This window comes from Oryzias latipes, chromosome 19 (assembly GCF_053564925.1).
Source record: "Oryzias latipes strain Hd-rR chromosome 19, Olatipes_Hd-rR_3.1".
Lineage (NCBI taxonomy): Eukaryota > Metazoa > Chordata > Actinopteri > Beloniformes > Adrianichthyidae > Oryzias > Oryzias latipes.
Window position 1 is genome coordinate 12,937,039 of NC_136255.1, and position 14,199 is coordinate 12,951,237.

The window sequence follows — 14,199 nt, forward strand, 5'->3', positions numbered from 1 at the left end:
GCTCTTCTGAAAATGACACTGGCTTGGCATAGAAAAAAAATAAAAAAATAAAAAACAGGAGTGCTTAATGTCTGAGATGCTGCTGCGCATGGCGAGGCCCATCTATGCAACCACAGGGCAGCAAGGAAATAATGCACCATGATAATAGCTTCTGTTCCTCCTCCACATAATCTTCAGCTGCTCTTGACCAAAAATAAAGCATGAGAGAAGAGTCAACCCAACTCTGATGGCGCAACTTACGCATGGCAACAGACACGTTTAAAGGAAACTGTCACTCATAGCAGGAGAGGAATGTAAAAATCCCCAAATCAACTGTTTATGCTGCTTTCTTTCTGCTAACAGGAGGCAAAGCCGATTGGGTTGGCTTTTTCCCCCCGCAGATGCCAGCATCAGCAGGTGTTAGCGCCGTATGTTGGTGAGCAATGAATGGCTATGATCGCAGGTGCAGAAGAACTCACTGCAAGCTGTACTCACCTCGGTATGAGACGTTTTGTCTGGCCCTGGAATTCACCACGGAACTGCTAATGATGATTCAGAGGCATCCAGATGCAATTAGATCGAGTTGTTTTAACTTTTGCCCGGGGCGTCCATATTTAACGCCACATTTCACCACAAGGGGAAAAATATCATTAGAAAATGCACAAACAAAGTCTAAATGCTTCAAGTGTTCTTATATATTGCATTTTGAGAGGATTTTTATCAAAAAGTATACTTTAGTTAGCAGGAATTGCAACCTTTATTTTCTTTTAATATGCAATCATAATGTCAAAACCTGTTTAAATTTCAGATGAATAGCATCCATCCATCCATTTTCAGAACATGAGGCTGCTGGAGCCAACCTATCCTCTGCAGGTTGAGGGCTGGGGATGCCGGAAAAACTCGGAGCAGAGCCACACACACATGCACCTCTAAGAGACTATTTAGAGTCACCTATTGACTTGTTTTTGGGCTGTGAGAGGAATCGGAGGGCCTGGGGAAAACCCATGCATGCACAAGGAGGACATACACAGAAAGGTCGCAGATGGGATTTAAACCACGGCCTTCTTACTGTTAGGTGAGAGCGCTGACCCCTGTGCCAACATGCAGACCATTCAGATAATTGTGCAAGTGACTTTTAAAGCAGTGTCCATGTCGGAAAGATATAAAATCTTATTAGTAAAATGATAAATTATTTAAAAAAATAAGAACAATGTAAACCTATGAATAAAATAAAATAAAAATTCTTAAAGAGAAAAAAAATCAGCAGTAGATAATGGTAAGCAAACTTTAAATTTGAATAGACCACAAAAGGTTTTTAGGTTTCTCTTTTTTTTAAATATTTTTTTAACAATTCACTGGCTATTTTTTCCACTGTTAAGCATGGGGGTGGGGGTGTCATGAGTTTGTCTTTCTGAGTAAGTCCTGCTTCAGGGATTCATTCCTAAGACCTTGTTAAAGTCCTACTCTGATCATCTTTAACTCTATTATAAAAGTGTTCCCAGGGGTCTTTTCATCATAGTTTTATTGTATTTAGCTAAAATCCAAAAAGCTGTCTCATTTTCTAGGGAACACTTTCAGCAGAGCGGAGCGGCAGGATATTCACCACTGAATTGTGGATGAGACCGTTGGTGCAGAGCACCCCTTCTCCTCTTTCCCTCCCCGATACTGAGAGCTCTCTGTTTACATTCTCCCCCGCTAGCTAACAGCCCCTCACACCTACAACTTTACTTTACTGGTGCAACAAAAATGGCGAGCTATCCAGCTGTACAGTTTTGAGCCAGATGCCAGCTCAGACCAGGAAAGCAAAGAGGAGCGGAGCAGAGAGCTTGTTGCCCACCCAACATATTTTCTATGTAACAAATACAATCTTTTTCTTTACATTTTTTTTATCCACTCCTGATTGACAACAATTTAAAGAAAAAAATTCTCAGAAATGCAGTTTGAGCCTTAATTTTTCCTATTTATGTCCTCCATCATCAGATAAAAATGCTACAAGAACATGTTAAAAACACCGAAAAGATGATTTTCATAGGCGTGGGTCCTTAACCCTTGTGCTATCTTAGATGACCCCACCCTTACATTGACGTGTTCTCCCTACCATGACAAAGGTGGATAAAGGTGGAAAGATTTCATGTAATCCATGGACACCAGTGAAGATCACAAATCATTGAAGAAAAAAGGTTCAGAGCACTGTCTAGTGGGTCTAGATGACCCAACTCCCAATGTTAAAGTGCCAAGGATAGCACAAGGGCTGCATGCCAAAGAGTTCTTTTTTTTCTGATTCAGACATCAATATTGAGATAAATAACAAATCACAATAACACAAAAAAACACAAAAGAAAAAAAAAATGAAAAAACGGACTTTGTTGCACAGCTGATGTATAAAACAAGAGTTAGTACAACTGCTTTTCGCTTCGTGCTACAATACTGCTTTATAAATGTACATTAGTTTAAGAAAAAAACATATATTTTACAGTGATCTCACCAAAGGGGGTTTAGCAAAATAAAGTGCATTAATACATACAGAAAATCAACCAGGTGGTCTTAATTGGTGGGGAAAACATTCTCTTTGAAAAAGTAGAAATATTTCCATGAATCCTATTAACACACCGACTCGTACTTTTTCTATGAAAACAGTGTCTTAAACCACCTCAAGTGCAGAACTGGCAGCAGAATCCTGCTGTTTTTTTTCCCGTTTTTTTCTTTTGAAAACATAAAAAAAGAGCTCAGAGTGAAATCTGCCATCCACACTCCGACGCCTGGAGAACAAAAATGCTCAAAAGCCATGAAAATATGCATTTTTGATCAATTTCCCCTTAAAAATTTGGGGAACAACTTAAAAATCTTAATCTGGTATGAACGCGCGAAAAAATGTGAAATGGGCTGAAATTTTAAATAATAAATCAGCTTACAACAGTGGAGCAGAAGCAGAGGTCAGCGCCGGAGGGAGTACTTTAGAAAGATCTGTTACGTCTCCCTCCTCCACACAAATACACACAAACACACACATCACTCTGTTGACATGATGCTCAACTGCCCCCCAGTGATGACAGGAGGGGGGCAGTGGATGCATCAACCTCAAACAGCAGAAATAAGAAGAAAGAAAAAAACTTGAAGTGGAGGGGGCTGCAGAGTGTAGGATTCTATTTTTAGACTCTGTCCTGGGAGCATTTCCTTGGACCATCAACACTTCTCCGTCAATTAGCGCACGTTTAAGAAGCAGCATCAAAGTAGCAGGAATCCTCTTAGCCAAAAACGGATGCTCCGCCCTCTCCTTCCACCGCTCCAGACAGAGTCGCTGGAGATTTAATGAATCAGAATTAGTGGGGTGTAATGGGAACACAATGGGAGGCAGATGTGGTGATGAGCAGTTCTCACCACCTCAGAGGCCAATTATGGTTAAAGATCTGTCACAGGCTTTGTCTGATGGAGGGAAGTTAATGACTTCCCGTTGCTGACCACCCAGACCAACCCGAGTCAAAACAAACATATTAAAAGAGAGGACCGCTTCCTGTCGAGCCCCTATTTAGGTCAATAGCCCAGAAATGGCGAGCTTTGATGTGAAAAAAGTGGTGTTAATTGATTGCGATTAAAACACTGTTTGATTGTAGAAACACAATTTGTTCTGCAATGTAGTAAAACTGTCCACAACCGATTTACAGTGGTCCGTCTGCAGTGGGAAGTCTGTTATATGTGTGGGTTCACTTTGTCTCCATTCTGTCTCCGGTCTGTCCCACCTCCCCCCTGGCTTCTAGAGGAGTGGTTTGTCCTACCACCCCCATGTCGAATAGTGTGGCCCCACACCCTCTTCTTCCTCACGTAGTATTTATAAAATGCATGCCGGTACCGGTCCGTGGGTCATTTGGTACCGGGCCGCACAGAAAGAATAAATAACTTACATGACGTATTTTATTTATTTCGGAATCTGAAAGATGTTTTATTTTGAAAAATTGCCTGATTCTCCGTTTACATTTCGTCTGACATCATACCGGTCCGTGGCATTGAAAGGGTTGGGGACCACTGCCATGAATGATGTTTTGTTTTTGTACTTCATAAATTAAACTTCTGTGGTCCATGGTGAAAATAGACAATACTGTTATCTGCGGTGTTAACTTGTGTTTTTGTTTGAGTAAAATTTAATAAAATTTTATTTTGAAAGTACAACAGAAGTTTTTATTTTGAAACCTGGACCTCTTTCCTGTTTTTCCGACTTTTTGCAGCGTAAATAAGGTGTACGTCTCATTTACACTACGTCTGGGACTTTTATTGCCCATGGCAAAAATGGACAGCTGTTTTACCCGCAGTGCTAGCGAATGTTATCCCCTGCAGGCACTTCACCGAAATAATAAAATTAAGTTTTATAACTATTTTTTATTTTGAAACTATGACAGACGTTTTTCTGTTTCCTGTTTCTCCGGCCCATTGCCGCTAACGTCAGGAGTATGCCGGATCTGTACTGGTCCATCTGTGTTGCGTTGCGTTCTGTTGACACACGAAAAAGCAGAATATTCAGTAATCAATCGGAATGATAACATTGTTTCTCCGTTCACAGCACAAACTTTATGCAGGAGTTCCATTTCCAGTCCGGCAACACGCTCTTTTCATGGCAAAAAGCAGAGAAACGGGTCCAGGTTTCAAAATAAAAATGTTATTTCCTTTTTAACCCTTGTGCTATCATATGACCCCACCTTTACACTGACGTGTTCTCCCTACCATGACAAAGGTGGAAAGATTTCATGTAATCCATGGACACCAATGAAGATCACAAATCATTGAAGAAAAAAGGTTTAACGCACGGTCTAGTGGGTCTACATGACCCAACTCCCAATGGTAAAGGGTTAAGGTGACGTGCTCATCCAATTACGTACATCAACGCCGCAAATAACACTGTCGTCTATTTATGCTACAAATGAAAAAGGTATAATTTTGAAATCACAAAATATTAACATCATCTATGACACAAAATACGTTTTCGACAAGGACTCAGTGATGAAGGAAAGGATGTTGATGACACGGGGGTGGCGGGACAAACCATTCCTTCGGAAGCCAAGGAGGAAGGACTCAACAAAGAAAACCAATGGTCATGAGATGGACTCCCCACGCAACGCAAAGAAAGACCCACCGCAGACGGCTTGAACTAAGCATCACTCCAGACTGATTACAGCTTTTATAGAATAACAAAGGCTCAAAACTGAAGTGCTACTTTGAGGAGATCTTTTCAAGACTGCGGCGTCTTTCCAAGGTGTAAATCGCAGAAATGCTTTATTTAAGAGGAATGAGTGGTGATTGAAAATGTTGACAGACAGTTTCGTCTCTGTAAAGACCTTTAATCGCGGGCCTCTTCACAGATGGAGATGAGTAAAAAAAAATCCAATAGTGTTCATTAGTAAGAGATCATTTGAAAAAGCAGGGAAAGAGGAGTCGTTTTGCAAGACAGATGGTCAAATGCAAGGAAAATATGCTGCGGGGAACCGCGCCAACCTTGGCAAAAAAAAAAAGCGGACTGTAATGCAAATGAAATGTAGGTGTGTAGCAAACAGAAAACAAGAAATCATTTTAAAGAGGGAAGTGGAATTAAAGACAAAAATATGTCTGTATGGTTTCTCCATCTCATTAATCCATAGATCAGATAACCTCAGCTGAACTATGCACAGAATTTCATAAGCTTATAGATATGAGCGTAGAAACTACTCAGACATTTCCTTAACAGGAGCACTCAGCTTTTTTCACCCAATTTCCCCTTCAGGAATGAAAATATGGGACCACCTCCAACAAGAACTGCAGCCTATTTGATGCGTTTTAGTAATTAAAGGGCAATTAAAAAGTTCTTAGAATGGTACGTGAACTGCAAGTTTACATCAAATGTCTGTGTTGGCACATCTTGGTGGTAGCGTGTCCTTTAGCTGTAATGTTGGCTGCAGCAGGTGTCATAGTTTGGCTTTCTTCCAGCACTTTCTGGCAGGAAATTTGTCTCCTAAAATGACCTTGTAAGTGCTGATGGGCTACCGTTACCTTAGTCTATATATGTTATACCGCCCAGCGTGGAACGTGACATATACCTGCAGCTGCCATTTTAATCAAACTAATTCACTCTGTTGAATTACAGGAACCCGCACTTAGAATGTGTAAACGCACTATTAGGATGACACAAATTTTGGGCCACAAAAACCATAAACCCTCAAAGCCAGACCATCTTAAATCTATCATCGACAGCCTACAGATGTTGCAGGTACAGCATTATGAAACTTGTAAGGAGCTACATTTATCCTGAAATGCAGGAATAAAGTTATGAAACAGGGAGGCGTGGCTTCCTTTTGGTGCATTTTCCAAAGGAATTTCAACCCATTCGTTCATTCAGCTTCTTCCGTTTGTTCCCTTTCGGGGTCACAGGGCTGCTGGAGCCTAACCCGACCACTTATGTGCGAAGGCAGGGGGACACCCTGAACAGGTCGGCGGTCTGTTGTAGAGTGTCAATCACACACCCATTCACACTCACAACAATTTAGAGTTGCCAATTAACCTATGAAGCATGTTTTTGGACAGTGGGAGGAAGCTGAAGTCCTCAGAGAAACCCACACATGCACGGGGAGAACACGCAAACTCCACACAGAAAGGTCCCCTATTGATGTTCTGTTTCAGGTCCCCCAGCCGGGACTTCAACCACGGGCCTTCTTGCTGGGAGGCGAGAGTGCTAACCACTGCGCCACCATGCAGCCGAATTTCAACCATTGACTGCATATAAGAACTGGACCCAGTGACTCGTCCCCATGGCGTTCCAAGCAGGAAGTACCTGCTGGCTCAAAGAAGTCATGGACTTCTACAGATAATTAAACAGCTATTACATGTCTGAATAACCATTCTTGCTATGATACCTGTATATTAACATGTTCTTGCTAAATCAGTTTTGTTTATCAAGGATTTTTTTGTAGTGCAGGTTATTCAAGTTATAATCTGGCCAATCAGATGCCTCAATGAAAGTTCGTGGTCTAACGTTAAAGGTTTAAAACCTTTTATTGATAGATCTTGTGTAGCCTGCTTTCAGTGGCCGGGTGTGGACTTTCAACAAGCTTGCTCCTGATTGGCAAGAGTGGTTGCCATGGAAACATTGACTCAAAGTGACTCGGACAAATTACTGCTTACTGACAATTTAAGTCGCAAAAAAATTGAGACCCTGCTGACTTCATATTTTTTTTGGAGTTGGAAGTAAACTATTTTCTATGGATGATGACACAGTTCTCATTTACAGTCAATGGTTCTCCACCTTTGTTTTTTATTTTATTTTAACACAACTCAGTCAGTTCATGTTTTGGTTTTGTTAGTATGATTTGAAATATTATTTTTGAATCCCATAAGAGATCTTGGCCCCATTCAAAATTTGATTGTTTCCCCCCTGTGATGTCATCATATTGGGGGGAGGGGGGTGTTGTTGACTACACTCAAAATTGCTTTTTACTTCACATTAAATCGCAAAATTATCGTTATCATGATATCAAGCAGTGCAATATCGCAAAAGACAGTAAAAATGGCAATAAATGGTTACCTTAAATGCGCTAAAACAATCTAATGGCTGTTTGAAGTATTTAACGAATCAAATAAATCCATACATGCAGTTGACCAATCGGATGGAGTCCTTTTATTTTAGATGTTTGCCTCCTATGTAGACTAACTTCATTTGAAGTATATTTAAGTTATGTTGACCCTTATTTAAATCAAACTGTAGCAATGGAATTTAGAGCACAGATAGGGAAGATGTGGTATCAAAAAAGACATACAAAAAACTTCATATGTCTACCTATGATTACCGAGTTTTCCCATTGTTTTTTCTTTTCGCAAAACAAAGGGAATCATTAAGACTTAAATACTAATAACTTTCTTAATTTTTTTTTCTTTTGTGTTCAGAATTGGAAGCTCTATCTTTTTTGGTCACCAACTTTTCCCTAATTACTGACTGATGGACTTACCTCTGACTCGTTTGTCTCACTTTTTGTGCCTTATAGTTCAGTGCACCTTATTTATGACATACCTAAGTCTATAGACCACTAATCGACTTTGTGCCTTATGAAAACACGCACACAAAAAAATAAACTAGATAAAACATCATTTATTTATTTCTGATTAAATTCTGGTTCAAAAATATCATTTTTTCTCAAGTATTTGTCAGAAAACTTCTCAGTGGTCTGTTTTTGTACAAACTTTATGGAAGCACAACAAAACAAGCACCTCTGCCTCAACATAAAAATACATAAGAGGTGGAATCGTTAGAAATATCCACAAAGCCACACTCAGCCCCATAAAGCTTATTTCTTTGGAGCGCACTGGATCAAACACAAGTCAATACAGGCTTGTAATTGGCTAAAGCATGAAACCTTGGGCACCAAAATCAGATGAAGCATTGATGTTCCTCCACCCACTGATATGTGTCGAGGTCAATACTTGTGTCACTGAGCCTGGAGCATGAAAAGGCATTCAGCGCCCAGCTTGCTGATGCAATGGCGGCATGCTGTGCTGATCTGGTGTTGACCCACAATCAATGCTCAAGGTGGAGGTAGGCAACCGTACTGGGCAACTGTAGGTGGGTTTCCTGGCTCCTGTCTAGTGAAAGAAAAATACTTGCATGGATTTGGTGAAGTGTAATATATATATATATATATATATAAATAGGGGCCTGGGAGCTTGAGGGTCCTGCGCAGTATCTTAGCTGTTCCTAGCACTGCGTTTATCGGGACTGAGAGGTCTGAGGTCTTTCCAGGTATCTGTTGTAGCCACTCCTCCAACTTGGGGGCTACTGCCCTGAGGGCTCCAATTACCACAGGCACCACTGTTACCTTCATTTTCCAGGCTTTCTCCAGTTCTTCTCTGAGTCCCTGGTATTTCTCCAGTTTCCCATGTTCCTTCTTCCTGATGTTCCCATCGCTTGGCACTGCTACATCCACCACAACGGCTCTCCTCTGTTCTTTATCCACCACTACAATGTCTGGTTGGTTCGCCATTACCATCTTATCAATCTGGATCTGGAAGTCCCACAGGATCTTTGCCCTCTTATTCTCTACCACCTTCAGAGGTGTATCCCATTTTGACCTTGGGGTTTCCAGTCCATATTCTGCACAAATGTTCATCACCTCATTGTGGCGCTCCATGTATGCTTTCCCTGCTAACATCTTACATCCTGCAGTTATGTGCTGGATTCTTTCAGGCGCCTCTTTGCACAGCCTACACCTTGGGTCTTGTCTGGTGTGGTAGATCTGAGCCTCTATCGCTCTGGTGCTCAGGGCTTGTTCCTGAGCTGCCAGGATAAGTGCTTCAGTGCTGTCCTGCAGGCCGGCCCTTTCTATTCATTGGTAGGACTTCTTGATATCAGCCACTTCAGTTATGGTCCGGTGGTACATCCCATGCAGGGGTTTGTCCTCCCATGAGGATCTGTCCTCCAGCACTGTATCCTCTGCTCTCCATTGTCTGAGACATTCACTGAGCTCACATGTACTCACGCATCTTGGATGTTTCATCCTGGATAGTGGCTTCCACGCTCATTAGTCATAGGCCTCCTACAGTCTCAGGGTGCTGGATTTGGGATGGAACCCTCCATGCATAGTGAAGAGGGTGAGGATATATAATTTCCACTATTTTTATTATTGAACTCTGTCTTAAGTCACTGAAAAAAATCACTGAATTCACATAAAATGTCTTGTCCTCCCCCATCACTCTGCAGCAATGGACTATCCGCCAACAGAGAGACTCTTCAAAAAGGAAAAAAAAAAGTGATAAGTAGTTATCTGAGCAGCTGTGGAAAAAGGAAAAGCCAAAGAAAAAACAGGAAATTTGTTGCCACACATGCAAAAGTGCAGGAAGAAAGACAAAACAGGAGGAAAACAAAAGAATAAATTTACCTCAAAAAGAAGATAAAGAAAGTCAAGAATGAGACAATGGGCCAAAAAGGAGAGACAAGACAAAGGGAGGGGCAGAAAACAGTAACTTTTAAGAGTATTTCTTCATTTTGTTATTGAGGCCACTCCATAGTGTACTGATTTGTTCCATATTTCAAGTATTTTTGTTTCTTTTACCGCCAGTTGTTCCTACTATAAGTGAGTGGGTAATACATTAGCACAATCAATAAAGTCTTTTTTTTCTTAAGTAAAAAATAATGTAAATAAAATTCATTTACGCTTTACCCTTTGACACCCCTTGAATTTATTTCCAGCAATGATAAAAGTTTTTTCAATTATGTTCTTGCTTTTAAGTAGTGCTTTTTCCACACTTAAAAAACAACAGGACGCCTTATAATCCTTTTATATGGAATAATTCTTGTTAGTTTTTACTGACGTTGACGCGATTTTGAGGTTTACGTGGCGATCTGTCAAAATGTCAGGTTTTTTTTTAATTGTAAATACGTGAGCATTAAAAAAAAAAATAAATAAATAAATAAATACGCGAGCATGGCTAATGTGTAGTGGTGTTAGACTGTGCTCGTGTCCAAAATCTTTCACTACTCACTAGTGCATTATAAACTGCATTTGGCACTTTGTCAAGCTGTCAAATCTACAATTCTAAATTCCAGTGCCTTAGAAATTTCCCATAAGTCTGTGCAAGAAACCAGTGTTCATCAGTGCTCACTAGATTGGTGAATATAGACCACAATGCATTGCATTTAAGTGATTTTTACACAAAGTAAAAAAAGAAATTTCTTCATTTTTTTATAAATCATAGCTTACATTTCTAAAGTGGCAAACATGTTTTAGTTACTGAGAGCGCATTTAATAAAGTCTGACTGACTTACCTCTGACTATTTTCTTGCCTAATGTGGCAAATAGTTCGGTTTCACCTTATAAATGACTCAAGTTCAAAAATAGACCATTTATATTTCAGTGCACCCTGTAGTGCAGAAAATACTGCACTACTCTTTCTAAATTAATCCTTGGGCTATCCTAGGCACTTTAACATTGGGAGTTGGGTCATCTAGACCCACTAGACAGTGCTCTGAACCTTTTTTCTTCAATGATTTGTGATCTTCACTGGTGTCCATGGATTACAATCTTTCCACCTTTATCCACCTTAGTCATGGTAGGGAGAACACGTCAATGTAAGGGTGGGGTCATCTAAGATAGCACAAGGGTTAAGGGGAATTTGGAGCAGAAGTAATAGGATGCATGTTCAGGGGTCACTTTTTAAAAGGTTGTTAAAACATTTGGATTCTTGACATTAAAACTGTCTAAAAGTGGACTAGGGAAGAAGTTATTCCATTGACGTTTTACCCTATATAAAAAAAAAATGTAAGGAATGATTGATGCATCTGCTGCAGAGGGCCCAAGAGGGGCCCCAAACTTCTAAGTCAGCCACTGCCTGACTCAGATGATTCAGATTGACTGAACATACTTGATGAGTAATTGTAAAAGGAGTAGATGTAAAACAGTGATAAATCCTAATGATTTCTGCTTTAAGCATTGCAATGTTTTTTTGTTTTATTTCATCACCTTGTCAACACATTTTCCAGATTGTTAAGAGAGTCTCATATGCAATATTTACCTTGGCCTCTTCTCAAGTTCCTTCATCCGCTCCAGACATTTCTGTAGCATCAGCTTCCACAGAAATGACAGTTTCCTCAGAGCGTCACAGCAGAGACTTTCAAGGAGAAGAAGAGCAAGGACGTGTGCAGGATTCAGCAGCGCAGCTCTATTCAAGCGCTGCATCCTTGAATCAAATGTGCGTTTTGTCCGTTGTCCGATTCAGCAGCCGATCCTGAACTGTCTGAAAGCACTGAACCTCTGTATTCTTACACGAGCCGGGTCATTTAGCTTGGAATCCTGACGAAATCTCCTTTTCATCATTTATTTAAAGAGCATGGGACATTCAAATTAACCTGTATGTGCAGCGTTACTTAAATTTGTCCACAGAAAAAGTATGGGAAACTGAAAAGAAAATAAAGATCTTGTTTTCAATAACCATAATTTATTTATCTGCAATATGTCTTCTTTATTACCTGAAGATGTAGAGAGTGTGTTGGTCATGCTTTAATATCACAGAGGACATAAATTGTACATAAGATGTTTTCTGATGAAGAAAAATAAAGCTGAAGCTGCTCCGTAGAAGAAAAAGCTGGCTCTAGCTAAAGAATTTATAGGTACTGACAAAGAACGGAGTGCAAATAAGAGCTGAAAACAAATGTTTTATGAGGTCCTGAGCGAGGAATTGCTACCTGAGACATACAGACTGCAGGGGGGGGAGTTATCTCTGAACACACAGTAACCGAACACAGCAATCAATTTTTTTTTCCCCTCTCTGCACAAAAAAGAAGCCTGTTTTTCTGCAATCCATCAACACATCCTGATATTTGTTTTTACTTAGGTCCAAAGCCGACAAGACTTTCTGAAAAACAGAAACAGGGTCAGTTTGGTGGAAACTGAACTTGATAGCTCGTCGTGTCTGATCTGGACTGCTCTTTTCTGGGTTTTCTTACACGGATCAAACTTAGACGGTCTATACCGTGCTTTTCTATGTCCATGTATGTGATTCTACATTACTTTTGCCACACGAAAGCGCAAATCATATATGAAACATGAATTATTTCGTGAACTATTTTCCAATCCGGAAGTGAGACGACTTGATCTCCTTGTGGCTGCCGCCCATTTCATGATGTCAGCCTAGAACCGGTCTTGACAGTGTGACTTTGTTTCTCCCACAAAGAAAAACAACATTCGAACTTTTGCAAAGATGGAGGTTCATATTGTGTATCTGCCTGTAGGAGCTCAGACGTTTATTCCAAAAATTTGGCAGCCGGCCCAGTGTTTATGAAAGACAGGCATCTGTTGGAGGTCTGCGTTTTCTCCATCACTGACGCTGGTGATGGTTAATGGGTTCATTTTGCCGTGAAATTTGGTCACAAAATGCAGACAACACCAGCTGAACATTTCAGGATTTATTGAAATGATGAGAACATTGTATTTTGTTCTGATTAGTAAACCTTTCTGGTCTCTTTGAAGCATCAACCTCCGTATCAAAACTCCTGTTCGCATTCATGCGGATTATGTTTCTCTTTGCTCAGTAACTGTTTTTTTCAAACCAGTTCTTCTAATTCGCCACTCGCCTTTTTTGCACCTCCACCAGGAAATTGGCCCTACAGCCTTCTTCTCAATATCACCCATCTTCTTGCGCCATTCTCGGACACATTTAGGATCCACCCCAAAGGTTGTGTCAGAATTCCCACCCTAACCCCTAACTACTAAAAAACTATATAGTGCGGCACTATGTGGTGCCCTGAATTTTAAAAGCAATTCGGACACCATGCACACCACATTTTATTTATTTTATTTTTTTAACGCGGATATGATGTCATCGATGTCACGAAGTTAAAATCTGATCAAAATGAGCGTTTATGTATGAGTCCACTGTCTACCGAACATAAACACGTTGATAGTTTATCAAAAAATTACATTTAAATACATTTTTTTTGGCAAAAAATGTTCCAACGCAATGCATTGTGGTCTATATTTGGAATTGTAGATTCGGACAGCACTACAAAATGGCGAAAGAATTACATAGTGCAGTATATAGTTGTTGGGGAGGGAATTCAGACATACCCAAAATGACGTGCAGATTCCCCTCCCAGAATGGTCTTTGGCGTATGCAACGGCACAAAGTTTAAACGCTAGATAGAATGAGCATTTCTCGGCCATCGCTACACAACTCAATCAAATACCACAGCAACACAGTGTCGGCGGTTGGGGGGGGGGGGCAGCGCTTTCTGGCTCCCCTCTCTGTGTGGGGTGGGTGGTGCTGGGCCTGGGGTGTCGGCGCCTCGGGGGATGGGGTCCCTGGGCTGGGGTGGCCTGGCCCCTATGCTGGGGGGGGGGGGGGGGCTGGGGGATGGCTGTTTGACCACCGGGGCGACAGTCTACCAGCTGTCCCCTACCTACCCCCTTCCTCATATAACCTCATATTAGGGTGAAGGGGTGGGGGGTTTAGCCTGCGATGCGCCTTGGGGAGGGAGCTACATGGCAGTGGTACCCCTCCCATGGTTGCCGTATGGAGTGGGCCCCCCCTCTTTCGGTTTTGTTTGCACCTTAGACATGTAGGGCCCTTGGTAGGGGGGGGGAGTGCTTTGACATCACTGCCAACAAGCAGCGGATGTCCTACTAGCACCCTACCTGCCAATTTTAACCGCACCTTAGACATTTAGGGCCCCTTGGTGGGGAGGGTGACGGGACATCACTGTGAGTAATCAGGAGATGT